Source organism: Arachis hypogaea, chromosome 15 (genome assembly GCF_003086295.3).
Source record: "Arachis hypogaea cultivar Tifrunner chromosome 15, arahy.Tifrunner.gnm2.J5K5, whole genome shotgun sequence".
Classification (NCBI taxonomy): Eukaryota; Viridiplantae; Streptophyta; class Magnoliopsida; order Fabales; family Fabaceae; genus Arachis; species Arachis hypogaea.
In genome coordinates, this window is record NC_092050.1 from 122,108,951 (window position 1) to 122,127,448 (window position 18,498).

The following is an 18,498-nucleotide window of genomic DNA, read 5'->3' on the forward strand; positions in this document are numbered from 1 at the left end:
TTCAAAAGTCAAAATTTATCATTTTTCTGAGTTTTTAAATTTTATAAATTTACTTTTTTATTTAAAATAGAATAATAAAATAAAGTCCAGCAATATTAGGAACACAAAAAAAAAAGATGAAAACTTTTTATTTTTAAATTTTGAAACAGAAAATATTATTTTTTTACCAAGAAGTAGAAAAATAAAGAATTTAAAAAATATCCAATAATAAAAAAATTTAAGAAGTTTAACTTTTTTAAATTAATTTATTCTATATTTGTGGAAAAATAGCGTTACTTGGTGAATAAAAAAAATATATTCTTGAAAAAAAATTAGGATTTCAAAAGACAAAATTTATCATTTTTCTGAATTTTTAAATTTTATAAATTTATTTTTTATTTAAATTAGAATAATAAAATAAAGTCCAGCAATATTAGGAAGACAAAAAAAAGATGAAAACTTTTTATTTTTAAATTTTGAAACAAAAAAAATTATTTTTTTACTAAGAAGTAGATAAATAAAGAATTTTAGCCTTACCCAATAATAAAAAAATTTAAAAATTTAAAATTTTTAAAATTAAATTATTCTATATTTGTGAATAAATTGCGTTACTCTGTGAATAAAAAAATATATTCTTCAAAAAAAAATTAACATTTCAAAATACAAAATTTATCATTTTCTGAATTTTTAAATTTTATAAATTTATTTTTTATTTAAAATAGAATAATAAAATAAAGTCCACCAATATTAGGAAGACAAAAAAAATATGAAAATTTTTATTTTTAAATTTAAAAAATGAAATTATTATTTTTTTACCATAAATTAGAAAAATAAAGAATATCAAAAATATCCAATAATAAAAAAATTTAAGAAGTTTAATTATTTTAAATTAATTTATTCTATGTTTGTGAAAAAATAGCATTATCTGGTGAATAAAAGAATATTTTCTTGAAAAAAAATGTAGAATTTCAAAAGACAAAATTTATCATTTTTTTGAATTTTTAAATTTAAAAATTTAATTTTTTATTTAAAATAGAAAGATAGTATAAAGTCCAGTAATATTAGAAAGGAAAAAAAAAAGATGAAAATTTTTTATTTTTAAATTTTGAAACTAAAAAAAATATTTTTTTACCAAGAAGTAGAAAAATAAAGAATTTTATCAATACCTAATAATAAAAAGATTTAAAAATTTTAAATTTTTAAAATTAATTTATTCTATATTTGTGAAAAAATAGCGTTACTCGGTGAATAAAAAAATATATTCTTGAAAAAAAATTAGGATTTCAAAAGTCAAAATTTATCATTTTTCTGAATTTTTAAATTTTATAAATTTATTTTTTATTTAAAATAGAATAATAAAATAAAGTCCAGCAATATTAGGAAGACAAAAAAAAGATGAAAACTTTTTATTTTTAAATTTTGAAACAAAAAAAATTATTTTTTTACTAAGAAGTAGATAAATAAAGAATTTTAGCCTTACCCAATAATAAAAAATTTTAAAAATTTAAAATTTTTAAAATTAATTTATTCTATATTTGTGAATAAATTGCGTTACTCTGTGAATAAAAAAATATATTCTTCAAAAAAAAATTAAGATTTCAAAATACAAAATTTATCATTTTCTGAATTTTTAAATTTTATAAATTTATTTTTTATTTAAAATAGAATAATAAAATAAAGTCCACCAATATTAGGAAGACAAAAAAATATGAAAACTTTTTATTTTTAAATTTAAAAAATGAAATTATGATTTTTTTTACCATAAAGTAGAAAAATAAAGAATATAAAAAATATCCAATAATAAAAAAATTTAATAAGTTTAATTATTTTAAATTAATTTATTCTATGTTTGTGAAAAAATAGCATTATCGGGTGAATAAAAGAATATTTTCTTAAAAAAAATGTAGAATTTTAAAAGACAAAATTTATCATTTTTTTGAATTTTTAAATTTAAAAATTTAATTTTTTATTTAAAATAGAAAGATAGTATAAAGTCCAGTAATATTAGAAAGGCAAAAAAAAAGATGAAAATTTTTTATTTTTAAATTTTGAAACTAAAAAAATTATTTTTCTACCAAGAAGTAGAAAAATAAAGAATTTTATCAATACCCAATAATAAAAAGATTTAAAAATTTTAAATTTTTAAAATTAATTTATTCTATATTTGTGAAAAAATAGCGTTACTCGGTGAATAAAAAAATATATTCTTGAAAAAAAATTAGGATTTCAAAAGTCAAAATTTATCATTTTTCTGAGTTTTTAAATTTTATAAATTTACTTTTTTATTTAAAATAGAATAATAAAATAAAGTCCAGCAATATTAGGAACACAAAAAAAAAAGATGAAAACTTTTTATTTTTAAATTTTGAAACAGAAAATATTATTTTTTTACCAAGAAGTAGAAAAATAAAGAATTTAAAAAATATCCAATAATAAAAAAATTTAAGAAGTTTAACTTTTTTAAATTAATTTATTCTATATTTGTGGAAAAATAGCGTTACTTGGTGAATAAAAAAAATATATTCTTGAAAAAAAATTAGGATTTCAAAAGACAAAATTTATCATTTTTCGGAATTTTTAAATTTTTTAAATTTGTTTTTTATTTAAAGTAGAATAATAAAATAAAGTCCAGCAATATTAGGAAGACAAAAAAAAGATGAAAACTTTTTATTTTTAAATTTTGAAACTAAATAAAATTATTTTTTTACCAAGAAATAGAGAAATTAAGAATTTTAGCATTACCCAATAATAAAAAAATTTAAAAATTTTAAATTTTTAAAATTAATTTATTCTATATTTGTGAATAAATTGCGTTACTCTGTGAATAAAAAAATATATTCTTCAAAAAAAATTAAGATTTCAAAATACAAAATTTATCATTTTCTGAATTTTTAAATTTTATAAATTTATTTTTTATTTAAAATAGAATAATAAAATAAAGTCCACCAATATTAGGAAGACAAAAAAAATATGAAAACTTTTTATTTTTAAATTTAAAAAATGAAATTATTATTTTTTTACCATAAATTAGAAAAATAAAGAATATCAAAAATATCCAATAATAAAAAAATTTAAGAAGTTTAATTATTTTAAATTAATTTATTCTATGTTTGTGAAAAAATAGCATTATCTGGTGAATAAAAGAATATTTTCTTGAAAAAAAATGTAGAATTTCAAAAGACAAAATTTATCATTTTTTTGAATTTTTAAATTTAAAAATTTAATTTTTTATTTAAAATAGAAAGATAGTATAAAGTCCAGTAATATTAGAAAGGAAAAAAAAAGATGAAAATTTTTTATTTTTAAATTTTGAAACTAAAAAAAATATTTTTTTACCAAGAAGTAGAAAAATAAAGAATTTTATCAATACCTAATAATAAAAAGATTTAAAAATTTTAAATTTTTAAAATTAATTTATTCTATATTTGTGAAAAAATAGCGTTACTCGGTGAATAAAAAAATATATTCTTGAAAAAAAATTAGGATTTCAAAAGTCAAAATTTATCATTTTTCTGAATTTTTAAATTTTATAAATTTATTTTTTATTTAAAATAGAATAATAAAATAAAGTCGAGCAATATTAGAAAGACAAAAAAAAAGATGAAAACTTTTTATTTTTAAATTTTGAAACAGAAAATATTATTTTTTTACCAAGAAGTAGAAAAATAAAAATTTTAAAAATACCCAATAATAAAAAAATTTAAAAAGTTTAAATATTTAAAATTAATTTATTCTATATTTGTGACAAAATAGCGTAACTCGGTGAATAAAAAATATATATTCTTGAAAAAAAATTAGGATTTCAAAAGACAAAATTTATCATTTTTCTGAATTTTTAATTTTATAAATTTATTTTTTTATTTAAAATTGAATAATAAAATTAAGTCCGGCAATATTAGGAAGACAAAAAAAAGATGAAAACTTTTTATTTTTAAATTTTTTTAACTAAAAAAATTATTTTTTTACCAAGAAGTAGAAAAATAAAGAATTTTAACAATACCCAATAATAAAAAAATTTAAATTTTTAAATTTTTGAAATTAATTTATTCTATATTTGTGAAAAAATAGCGTTACTCGGTGAATAAAAAAATATATTCTTGAAAAAAAAATTAGGATTTCAAAAGACAAAATTTATAATTTTTCTGAATTTTTAAATTTTATAAATTTATTTTTTATTTAAAATAGAATAATAAAAAAAAGTCCAGCAATATTAGGAAGACAAAAAAAAAGATGAAAACTTTTTATTTTTAAATTTTGAAACAGAAAATATTATTTTTTACCAAGAAGTAAAAAAATAAAGAATTTAAAAAATATCCAATAATAAAAAATTTAAAAAGTTTAACTTTTTTAAATTAATATATTCTATATTTGTGAAAAAATAGCATTATCTGGTGAATAAAAGAATATATTCGTGAAAAAAAATTAGGATTTCAAAAGACAAAATTTATCATTTTTTTTAATTTTTAAATTTAAATATTTAATTTTTTATTTAAAATAGAAAAAGGGTTAACTACCAAAAACGCCCCCGAATTATTCAAACGCTGACAAAAATGTACCCGAATTTTACTCTTGACAAAAATGTCTTTAAATAATTTAAAAATACAACAAAAATACCCAACAGTAAATATGTATTTTTAAAAATACCTTAGAGATTGAATTTTGATGCAATTTTTTACAAACATGATTAGAAAAATGAGATATTATTATTCTTAAAATTTGGTAATTTTTTGCTGAATATATATTTTTTGTGAGTTTTTAAAAGTATTATTGGTTGTTAACAAAAAAATTATATACTTAACAAAAAATCACCAAACTTTAAGGATAATAATATCTCATTTTTCTAATCATGCTTGCAAAAAATTGTATCAAAATTCAATCTCTAATGTATTTTTTGAGAAATACATATTTAATGTTAGATAATCTTGCAAAAAAACTAACGTTAAATATGTAATTCTCAAAAAATATATTAGAAATTGAATTTTGATGCTATTTTTTGCAGACATGATTAGAAAAATGAGATATTATTATTCTTAAAATTTGGTGATTTTTTGTTAAGTATATACTTTTTTGTGATTTTTTAAAAGTATTATTGGTTGTTAACAAAAAATTATAAAAAATAATATACTTAAAGAAAAATCACCAAATTTTAAGAATAATAATATCTTAATTTTATAATTATTCTTGCAAAAAATTGCATTAAAATTCAATCTCTAAGGCATTTGTTGACAATATATATTTACTGTTGGGTATTTTTGTTGTATTTTTAAATTATTTAAATGTATTTTTGTCGATAGTAAAATTCGGGTGTATTTTTGTCAGCGTTTGAATAATTCGGAGGCGTTTTTGGTGGTTAACACAATAGAAAAATAAAATAAAGTTCAGAAATATTAGGAAGGCAAAAAAACATAAAAACTTTTTATTTTTAAATTTTGAAACTAAAAAAATTATTTTTTACCAAGAAGTAGAAAAATAAAGAATTTTAAAAATACCCAATAATAAAAAAATTTAAATAGTTTAAATTTTTAAAATTAATTTATTCTATATTTGTGAATAAATAGCGTTACTCGGTGAATAAAAAAAATATATTCTTCAAAAAAAATTAGGATTTCAAAAGACAAAATTTATCATTTTTTGAATTTTTAAATTTTATAAATGTATTTTTTATTTAAAATAGAGTAATAAAATAAAGTCCAGCAATATTAGGAAGACAAAAAAAAAAGATGAAAACTTTTTATTTTTAAATTTTGAAACAGAAAATATTATTTTTTACCAAGAAGTAGAAAAATAAAGAATATCAAAAATATCCAATAATAAAAAAATTTAAGAAGTTTAATTATTTTAAAGTAATTTATTCTATATTTGTGAAAAAATAGCATTATCTGGTGAATTAAAGAATATTTTCTTGAAAAAAAAATTTAGGATTTCAAAAGACAAAATTTATCATTTTTTTGAATTTTTAAATTTAAAAATTTAATTTTTTATTTAAAATAGAAAAATAAAATAAAGTCCAGTAACATTAAGAAGGCAAAAAAAAAAAAGATGAAAACTTTTTATTTTTAAATTTTGAAACTAAAAAAATTATTTTTTTTACCAAGAAGTAGAAAAATAAAAGAATTTTATCAATACCCAATAATAAAAAAATTTAAAAAGTTTAAATTTTTAAAATTAATTTATTCTATATTTGTGAAAAAATAGAGTTTCTCGGTGAATAAAAAAAATATATTCTTGAAAAAAAATTAGGATTTCAAAAGACAAAATTTATCATTTTTCTAAATTTTTGAATTTTATAAATTTAATTTTTATTTAAAATAGAATAATAAAATAAAGTCCAGCAATATTAGGAAGACAAAAAAAAAGATGAAAACTTTTTATTTTCAAATTTTGAAATAGAAATTATTATTTTTTTACCAAGAATTAGAAAAATAAAGAATTTCAAAAATATCCAATAATAAAAAATTTAAGAAGTTTAACTTTTTTAAATTAATATATTCTATATTTGTGAAATAATAGCATTATCTGGTAAATAAAAGAATATATTCTTGAAAAAAAATTTAGGATTTCAAAAGACAAAATTTATCATTTTTTTAAAATTTTTAAATTTAAAAATTTAATTTTTTATTTAAAATAGAAAAATAAAATAAAGTCCAGTAATATTAGGAAGGCAAAAAAAAGATGAAACCTTTCTATTTTTAAATTTTGAAACTAAAAAAATTATTTTTTTACCAAGAAGTAGAAAAATAAAGAATTTTAAAAATAACCAATAATAAAAAAATTTAAAAAGTTTAAATTTTTAAAATTAATTTATTCTATATTTGTGAATAAATAGTGTTACTCGGTGAATAAAAAAAATATATTCTTCAAAAAAAAATTAGGATTTCAAAAGACAAAATTTATCATTTTTCTGAATTTTTAAATTTTATAAATGTATTTTTTATTTAATATAAAATAATAAAATAAAGTTCAGCAATATTAGGAAGACAAAAAAAAAGATAAAAACTTTTTATTTTTAAATTTTGAAACAAAAAATATTATTTTTTACCATGAATTAGAAAAATAAAGAATATCAAAAATATCCAATAATAAAAAAATTTTAGAAGTTTAATTATTTTAAAGTAATTTATTCTATATTTGTGAAAAAATAGCATTATCTGGTGAATTAAAGAATATTTTCTTGAAAAAAAAATTAGGATTTCAAAAGGCAAAATTTATCATTTTTTTGAATTTTTAAATTTAAAAATTTAATTTTTTATTTAAAATAGAAAAATAAAATAAAGTCCAGTAACATTAAGAAGGCAAAAAAAAAAGATGAAAACTTTATTTTTAAATTTTGAAACTAAAAAAATTATTTTTTTTACCAAGAATTAGAAAAATAAAGAATTTCAAAAATACCCAATGTAACACCCTACCATACAGAGTCTTATGCTTAAGTCATAAGACAGAGATGGCAAGGTATTACGACCTCTAAAACAAAAATTTAGTACGTATAGTAGTATGAATAATTGATTATAACTAGGAGCCTTTGTAGAAAAAGGGGTAAACAAAAACCGTAACTCGAACGCGCAACACTCCGATCGATAACGTAACGAGAAAAGGATAAGCTAACGCAAGATCATATATATAAAGAGTGTCAAAAACGGGAATATCAAGACTCAAAATCCGGCTGCGAAGATAACCGGTCCGAGCATAATAATATATACATATAATAAAATAAGGAAACCCCAAAGGAAACCCAAAGGGACACAAATACATACAACCTATTCTCCAAAATCCCCTCTAGAAGGAGTCATCACAGTTTGTATTATTTAATGGAGATAAAAGTATCTAAACAAGATATATAAACCAAAACAGAGTCCCAAGAACAAAGGATCTTCGCTAATCCAGAAGTCTCCAGCATGCCTCAACGAGAAGCCTCGCGTCCTGCATCTGAAAACCACAAAATCCACATGGGTGAGAACCAGAGGTCCCCAGCACGGTAACAGCTTCCACATATATAATACATAATAATAGAGGAAAGCCAAAGGCAATCCTAGAACTTCCTCCAGATAATATCAAAGCTTATAGACAAGCTAAACCATATAAGGGTATCTGACTAAAGATTCTTCAGTCTAACTAATACTTCCCTTTTCAATTCCTTCAAACCTCCCAACCACCAGCAGGAGTATATAATAGCAAACACAATTATATCAGACAAAGAATATACAAATAGGAGCAGTTAAGACATTTAGACAATTAGCAAGTAATATGCAGTCAAATAGGCAATCTCAAACAATTCACATAGTATGCATATGATGAATGCCTGTCCCTAGTGGCTGATGATATCATCTGTCGGTTATAGAGCCAACCCGACAAGTCCTGGTAGCTAACCATTGGACTGTCCCTCTGTCGCGCATCCCCAACTCGAGTTATACTCGTTATAAACTTGATCATAAACATGATCCATATCCATCACCCTCACTGGTGAATATTTCGGGGACGAGCTCATCCGGGTCTTTCACAGTGCCCGGCCACACTTACGACATAGGGTCAACAGAGTCTCGAGCCTCCACCTGGAGCACGTGGTGGCTAGCCACTGCTACCTCCCAGGGATCTCGTGCCTCTGATAGTGGAAGTGCAAATCTCAATTATCAATAATTCAGCATAAGCATGCATAAATTCTCATCCATGGATCAACATCCATATCAGCCATCCGGCTCACGGTTCAGTCCAGAACCAGCCAATATTCATATTATACACAGCCTTTCCGGCTCACGGTTAAATCCATAACCAGCCGTTTCATTAGCAATTACAGCCTTTCGGCCCATGGCTTAACAAGCACTTCCACCACCATCCTCCGCATCTCACATAATCATCTTGATCCTCATTGATCATTCATTTTTTCCTTGCTTCACTCGCAAGTTACCTCATTCACTAGCCCCTTTTTAATAGCTAGGCATGTCATAATGATTTAAGACATAAATGGTGAGATCGGAGGCTTAGAAGTATGAGATTTGGCTTTTAAAACTCAAAAATCAACTTTGGGATGAAAACAGGGCCACGCGTACGCGCACTCCACGCGCACGCGTGGATGGCCTCAAAAACTCATCGACGCGCAAGCGTCATGCACGCTAACGCGTGGATTAAAGATTTGCCAATCGACGCGCACGCGCCAACCACGCGTACGCGCGGGTGTTCTTGTGCCCCAGGCACAACACTGGCACAGTTCTGGCATAACTCTCTGGAAAATGGCTGGACATTGGGTGCAGCACAATCGGCGCGCCCGTGCACATCACGCGCACGCGTGGATGGCGCTTTCTGGAAGATCGGCGCGTACGCGCCAGGTACGCCCACGCGCAAGGGGTCATTCTGCTAAAAATTTTCTAAGTTAAAAGCTGCAGAATTCACAGATTTAAACCCCAATCTTCCAATGGACATAACTTCCTCATTTTAAATCGTCTTTCACCCGTTCTTTGAACGGCATGGACATCCCGGATCCAATTTCATTTCTAAACAGATTTGGTACAAAACGGAGATCCGTAGTCCAAGTTATGTCCCGCCAAAGTGTGCCCAAAAACCATATTTTCATACAAAACCACAAAGTGCCAATTTCAAAACAAGCCATTTCCAACTCTTTTCAAAACCAATCAAAACATGCCAAGTTCATCCCGTTTCTTTGAAATCAATCAAAATATATCAAATTCAACATCAAGCCTCCTCAACTCACACATTGACACATTACCACAAATTACCAAAATCACTATCTCATCATTTTACCCCACTTCACCCAAGTGGCTCAAACTCAAACACATTGACATATCATATACTATTCCTCATGCCGATTCTCAACAACACCAATTCCAATAAATTATTATTGTACACAATCAACATCATACTCACCATCAACATGGTTCAACCCACAATTCAACCATAACCAGTCATCAAGTATATATATCACAACATGCATATTTCTCATACATCATACCACTAAGGCATTAATAATCATCATCACATATATGACCACATCATATATCTCAATCATTCAACAACATCAACAATTCAATGCCTATCTTAGGGCCTCTAGCCTAAGTATTTCCTACCACATTACATATTAGATACGGGAAACCGAAACCATACCTTAGCCGATTTTCCCAAGCTCCCCCGGAGCACTTCCAAACCACTTATCCACAAGCTCTCAAGGCCTCAACACCTCCAAGAACAGATTTTTCACCACCAAACCCTTTCCAAGCTTTTCAAAGTCACCAATCAAGCTCCAATACCCACACATACACAACCTAAGCCACAACCATCATACTCATACACAACATCTCAAAACCCAAACATCATAGAACAACAAAATCACACTAGGGTTGAGAATCTTACCACACCCAAGGTCCAAGGAGACAAGATTAACCTTCTCCTTCAAGAGAGTTGGGTCCTATAACATCAAAGAACCCAAAATCTCAACATTTTACCCATGAAACTCGAAAATAAGGGCTGGAATTTCGAACAGAAATACGTGGCTTACCTCAAGATTAGTTGTATGAGTTTTGTAGAGCTCTCCGCGGTGAACGCGTGGCCGCAAACGGAGCGGCAATCGGAGCTCTAGATCAAAAGTTATGGTGGTTTGAAGATCAAGTGAGAGATAGAGGTTTGAGAGAGTGTTCTTTCCCCATTTCCTCTCTTTTTCAGCGTGTTTGGTGTTGTGTGAGGAGAGAGAGAGTGCTGAAAACTAGGGTTTTGGTTTAGTTATGTTAGGCCAAGGGCCCACTTTGGGTCCGGTTGGACCGGTTTGGCCCGTTCGGTCCAATCTTGGTCCGATTTCCATAAAATTGGTACCGAAATTCTCGTCTCAATTTCCTCTATCATATTAAGCCATAAAAATATCATTTTAGGCTTTCTAGAATAAATTCTCATTTATGGGTTAATTAGCCGTTAATTAACCGGGCTTTACATTCTACCCACCTAATTGGGAATTTTGCCCACAAAATTCAAATGCAATTACCTGAGAATAAATGCGGATAATCCGCTCGCATCTCCGACTCAAGTTCCCAAGTGTGTTCCTCAACACCGCCTCGACTCCATGCCACTTTGACTAATGAAACATCTTTTCCACGCAACCGTTTAATACTAGTATCATCAATTCTGACCGGAGCCACTGGAAGCGTCAAATCTTCCCTTAACTGAACCGACTCAGGTTCTAACACATGGCTAGCATCAGGAGTGTACTTCCGAAGCTGCGACACGTGAAACACGTCGTGCAGGTTCGAGAGATAAGGTGGTAGAGCCATCCGATACGCCACCGGTCCAACCCTCTCCAGGACCTGAAATGGACCAATGTATCGAGGATTCAACTTCTTTGCCTTAATCGCCCTACCTACTCCTGTAGTTGTAGTAACTTTCAGGAAAACATGATCTCCTGCCTCAAATTCTAAGGGCTTCCGCCTTTGATCGGCGTAACTCTTTTGACGACTCTGCGCCGTAAGCATCCTATCTCGGATCTTCTTGACTTGTTCAGTGGTCTCAGCTATCATTTTCGGCCCCAACAAGCCTTTCTCTCCAGCTTCATACCAACATAGTAGAGATTGACATTTTCTCCCATACAAAGCCTCATACGGAGCCATTCCGATGCTCGCATGGTAACTATTATTGTATGCAAACTCTACTAACGGCATATACCGATCCCAACTCGCCGGTTGGTCCAAAACACAAGCTCTCAACATATCCTCTAGTGTTTGGATCGTCCTCTCGGATTGACCATCTGTTTGGGGATGGTACGCTGTACTCAAGCTTAATCGAGTTCCAAAAGCTTTCTGAAATGCACCCCAGAACCTCGAAGTGAAACGAGGATCTCTATCATAGATTATAGTAGCAGGTACACCATGGAGTCTCACAATCTCCTTTATGTATAACCGAGCTAGCTCCTCAAGGGTGTAAGTCATCCGAACGGGTAAAAAGTGAGCTGACTTCGTCAGTCGGTCCACGATCACCCAGATAGCATCAAAACCAGTCCTAGTCCTTGGCAATCCCGACACAAAGTCCATTGCAATACTTTCCCACTTCCATTGCGGAACCTCTAAGGGTTGCAACATCCCGGAAGGTCTTTGATGTTCAATCTTTACCTTTTGACAAGTTAAGCACTTTGAAACATATTCCGCCACATCATTCTTCATACCCGGCCACCAAAACATCGCCTTTAAATCATGGTACATCTTAGTACTTCCCGGGTGAATGGAGAATCCGCTTTTGTGTGCCTCCTTTAAGATATCTTGCCTCAAAGTGCCAACATCCGGCACAATGATCCTACCCTTGAATCTCCATAACCCATCTTTTTCTTCCGACACTCTCCACTGTTTTCCTTGCTCGATAGCCGGTAACACCTTCCATAACGCTTCATCATTTTCATGAGCCTTTAGGAGTTCGGACTTAAAGTCACTCGAGATTTCTAATCGGCTCAAACACAAGGTTCCAGATACTTCTCGAGCACCAATTTTTAGACTCTCGAATCCCTTGAGCAACTTCTCCTCTTGAAGCATCATCCAAGACGCATATAACGACTTTCGACTTAACGCATCCGCCACTATATTCGCCTTTCCAGGATGGTAATTTAACTCAAAGTCGTAGTCCTTCAACAATTCCATCCACCTTCTCTGCCTCATATTAAGCTCTTTCTGATCAAAGAGATACTTCAAGCTCTTATGATAAGAGAAAACTTGGAACTTAACCCCATAGAGATAATGCCTCCACACCTTCAAGGCAAACACAACCGCAGCGAGTTCCAAATCGTGCGTAGGGTAACTAACTTCATGAGGTCTCAACTGTCGTGAGGCATACGCCACCACATTATGGTGCTGCATCAGCACGCACCCTAGACCCTTCAATGAGGCGTCACAATACACCTCAAATGGCTCATTCGGCTCAGGTAACACTAACACAGGTGCAGTGGTCAACTTTTTCTTCAATGTCTGAAAGCTCTCCTCGTACTCAGGAGTCCAAACAAACGGAGTGTCTTTGCGAGTTAACTTTGTCAACGGCAAAGCTAATTGCGAAAAGCCTTTGATGAACCTTCGGTAATAGCCAGCTAAACCCAGAAAACTCCTTATCTCAGTTACTGTGGTTGGTTGCTTCCAATCCATCACAGCTTCTACCTTGGTTGGATCTACGGCTATTCCCTTCTTACTCACCACGTGACCCAAAAACTTCACCTCACTCTTCCAGAACTCACACTTAGATAGTTTCGCATAGAGTTTCTTCTCCTTTAAAATCTGCAACACGGTCCGCAAGTGTTCCGCATGCTCTTCTTCAGTCTTGGAGTAAATTAGTATATCGTCAATGAAGACAACCACGAATTTATCCAGAAACGGACGGAACACTCTATTCATGTAATCCATGAATACTGCAGGAGCGTTCGTCAACCCAAAGGACATTACAGTGTACTCGTAATGACCATAACGAGTCCTGAAAGCGGTCTTAGGGATATCCTCACCCCTCACCCTTATCTGGTGATAACCAGATCGCAAATCAATCTTAGAGAAAACCCCAGCTCCTTGTAACTGATCCATGAGATCATCAATCCTCGGCAATGGGTACTTATTCTTTATGGTGACCTTGTTCAGCTGCCTGTAATCCACACAGAGTCGCATACTTCCATCTTTCTTCTTTACCAGTAACACTGGAGCTCCCCACGGGGAAACACTTGGTCGGATAAAGTTCTTACCCAACAATTCCTCTAACTGAGACTTTAGCTCGGCCATCTCTAACGGTGACATCCTATAAGGAGCACTTGAGATTGGTCCCGCCCCAGGCACCAATTCAATAGCAAACTCGACCTCTCGGTTAGGTGGAAATTCCTCAATATCATCGGGAAACACTTCCGGAAACTCACACACTACCGGAATCTGATCCAACCTTTGATCATCACCCGAAACACCCGCGGTTAACAACAGGATACCCTGACATTCGGTTCCAGAACAGTTCACCATCATTGAATTCAAGTAATAATTATTCACCACAACCGGCCCTTCTGTATCCTCCGGCATAAAGTACACCGACTTGGTAGAACAATCAAGCAGGACATGGTTTTCGGATAACCAGTCCAATCCCAAGATAAGATCAAGACCGATCATCGGTAAGCAGATTAGATTATGGACAAAATCACGCTGCTTGAACCTAAACGAAACTTTCGGGCATCCTAGTCTAGTTACCATGGCTTCATGGGTAGCATTATACACTTTTAAGTCATAACCTAAGGTTACGATCTTCAACCCTAACTCATGGGCTTTCTCAAATGCAACGAATGAATGCGATGCTCCCGAATCAAATAAAGCATTTAAAGTTTGACCAGCCATTTCACAGTTACCTCGAATGAGTGTCTCGGATCCCTCTGCACCCACAGCTGAGGTGGTGAACACCCGACCAGTCTGTTGTGCTTTCCCAGCACCTTGCTTTTGCTTCTCTGGACAACTTGCGGCTTTATGCCCCGCCTTTCCACAATTGTAGCACAAACCCCATCCGGCCTTGCATGGTACTCCCGGATGGTGACTCCCACACCTAGTACAAGCTTGTTCATTCTGAGGTTGCTTCCCAAACTTCTTCCCTTGGAAATTGTTGTTGTTGTTGGGCCTCCTGAAAGAGCTTCCCCTCTTGAAAGACGGACCTCTAGGTGCAAAGCCCTTCCCTCGGTTCTGTGGAAATGAACCTTTGTGACTCCCTTTCTCAGCGGTTGCCCTTTTCACACACTCCTCAGCAACCCTACACTTGTTCACTAATTCGGAGAAAGTCCTAATCTCCATTGGTCCTACTGAACTGAAGATATCACTACGGAGTCCTCCTTCATACTTAACACACTTCCATTCCTCATATTCCACCGGAGTCCCTTGGCACATACGAGAGAACCTGAACAGCTCCTCAAACATGTCAGTATACTCTGATATGGACATAGTACCCTGCTTCAGCTGTAACAATTCAAGTTCCTTAGCCGTCCTAGCAGAAGTCGGAAAGTACTTCTTATAGAACTCTTTTTGAAAGACATTCTAGGTGATATAGTCATCACCCTACTGCAGAAGACGTCGGATGCCTTGCCACCAATGCGATGCTTCACCGGTGAGCATATAAGTGGCAAACTCGACACGCTGTCCTTCAGGTACCACTTGTGCTTGTAATGCTCGCTCTATAGCCTGAAACCATGTATCAGCCTCAGTCGGGCCAGTAGTTCCCTTGAACTTAGGCGGATTAACCTTCAAAAAGTTTGCCAAGGTCATCGGACCCTGAACTCCACCTCCATCATTACCATGGTTGTTCATCTGTTGACCAAGAGCCTCAGCAGTGGCTTGCATAGCAGCAGCCATGTTCTCCAACGCAGCCATAAAGTTCACCGGGTCATTAGGGTTATTCTCCGGTGCACGAGCATTCGTACGACCTCTCACACTACCTCTACCGCGTCCACGAGGCGCCATCTGGTTCCTATACACACCCAACAATCGATATTAAGTTGATCAGTCTCAATATCGGAAGTCTAGTGCTTCAAAGTCCCAAATGCATGCTCATGAACGTTTAGGCCAATTATATCAAGCAGATATACTAATAGCACATAACACACACACAGAGAATGCACAGAAGCATAGTCAGTCCATCCCTCAGGCTCTATAGGAACGAACTGCTCTGATACCATAATGTAACACCCTACCATACAGAGTCTTATGCTTAAGTCATAAGACAGAGATGGCAAGGTATTACGACCTCTAAAACAAAAATTTAGTACGTATAGTAGTATGAATAATTGATTATAACTAGGAGCCTTTGTAGAAAAAGGGGTAAACAAAAACCGTAACTCGAACGCGCAACACTCCGATCGATAACGTAACGAGAAAAGGATAAGCTAACGCAAGATCATATATATAAAGAGTGTCAAAAACGGGAATATCAAGACTCAAAATCCGGCTGCGAAGATAACCGGTCCGAGCATAATAATATATACATATAATAAAATAAGGAAACCCCAAAGGAAACCCAAAGGGACACAAATACATACAACCTATTCTCCAAAATCCCCTCTAGAAGGAGTCATCACAGTTTGTATTATTTAATGGAGATAAAAGTATCTAAACAAGATATATAAACCAAAACAGAGTCCCAAGAACAAAGGATCTTCGCTAATCCAGAAGTCTCCAGCATGCCTCAACGAGAAGCCTCGCGTCCTGCATCTGAAAACCACAAAATCCGCATGGGTGAGAACCAGAGGTCCCCAGCACGGTAACAGCTTCCACATATATAATACATAATAATAGAGGAAAGCCAAAGGCAATCCTAGAACTTCCTCCAGATAATATCAAAGCTTATAGACAAGCTAAACCATATAAGGGTATCTGACTAAAGATTCTTCAGTCTAACTAATACTTCCCTTTCCAATTCCTTCAAACCTCCCAACCACCAGCAGGAGTATATAATAGCAAACACAATTATATCAGACAAAGAATATACAAATAGGAGCAGTTAAGACATTTAGACAATTAGCAAGTAATATGCAGTCAAATAGGCAATCTCAAACAATTCACATAGTATGCATATGATGAATGCCTGTCCCTAGTGGCTGATGATATCATTTGTCGGTTATAGAGCCAACCCGACAAGTCCTGGTAGCTAACCATTGGACTGTCCCTCTGTCGCGCATCCCCAACTCGAGTTATACTCGTTATAAACTTGATCATAAACATGATCCATATCCATCACCCTCACTGGTGAATATTTCGGGGACGAGCTCATCCGGGTCTTTCACAGTGCCCGGCCACACTTACGACATAGGGTCAACAGAGTCTCGAGCCTCCACCTGGAGCACGTGGTGGCTAGCCACTGCTACCTCCCAGGGATCTCGTGCCTCTGATAGTGGAAGTGCAAATCTCAATTATCAATAATTCAGCATAAGCATGCATAAATTCTCATCCATGGATCAACATCCATATCAGCCATCCGGCTCACGGTTCAGTCCAGAACCAGCCAATATTCATATTATACACAGCCTTTCCGGCTCACGGTTAAATCCATAACCAGCCGTTTCATTAGCAATTACAGCCTTTCGGCCCATGGCTTAACAAGCACTTCCACCACCATCCTCCGCATCTCACATAATCATCTTGATCCTCATTGATCATTCATTTTTTCCTTGCTTCACTCGCAAGTTACCTCATTCACTAGCCCCTTTTTAATAGCTAGGCATGTCATAATGATTTAAGACATAAATGGTGAGATCGGAGGCTTAGAAGTATGAGATTTGGCTTTTAAAACTCAAAAATCAACTTTGGGATGAAAACAGGGCCACGCGTACGCGCACTCCACGCGCACGCGTGGATGGCCTCAAAAACTCATCGACGCGCAAGCGTCATGCACGCTAACGCGTGGATTAAAGATTTGCCAATCGACGCGCACGCGCCAACCACGCGTACGCGCGGGTGTTCTCGTGCCCCAGGCACAACACTGGCACAGTTCTGGCATAACTCTCTGGAAAATGGCTGGGCATTGGGTGCAGCACAATCGGCGCGCCCGCGCACATCACGCGCACGCGTGGATGGCGCTTTCTGGAAGATCGGCGCGTACGCGCCAGGTACGCCCACGCGCAAGGGGTCATTCTGCTAAAAATTTTCTAAGTTAAAAGCTGCAGAATTCACAGATTTAAACCCCAATCTTCCAATGGACATAACTTCCTCATTTTAAATCGTCTTTCACCCGTTCTTTGAACGGCATGGACATCCCGGATCCAATTTCATTTCTAAACAGATTTGGTACAAAACGGAGATCCGTAGTCCAAGTTATGTCCCGCCAAAGTGTGCCCAAAAACCATATTTTCATACAAAACCACAAAGTGCCAATTTCAAAACAAGCCATTTCCAACTCTTTTCAAAACCAATCAAAACATGCCAAGTTCATCCCGTTTCTTTGAAATCAATCAAAATATATCAAATTCAACATCAAGCCTCCTCAACTCACACATTGACACATTACCACAAATTACCAAAATCACTATCTCATCATTTTACCCCACTTCACCCAAGTGGCTCAAACTCAAACACATTGACATATCATATACTATTCCTCATGCCGATTCTCAACAACACCAATTCCAATAAATTATTATTGTACACAATCAACATCATACTCACCATCAACATGGTTCAACCCACAATTCAACCATAACCAGTCATCAAGTATATATATCACAACATGCATATTTCTCATACATCATACCACTAAGGCATTAATAATCATCATCACATATATGACCACATCATATATCTCAATCATTCAACAACATCAACAATTCAATGCCTATCTTAGGGCCTCTAGCCTAAGTATTTCCTACCACATTACATATTAGATACGGGAAACCGAAACCATACCTTAGCCGATTTTCCCAAGCTCCCCCGGAGCACTTCCAAACCACTTATCCACAAGCTCTCAAGGCCTCAACACCTCCAAGAACAGATTTTTCACCACCAAACCCTTTCCAAGCTTTTCAAAGTCACCAATCAAGCTCCAATACCCACACATACACAA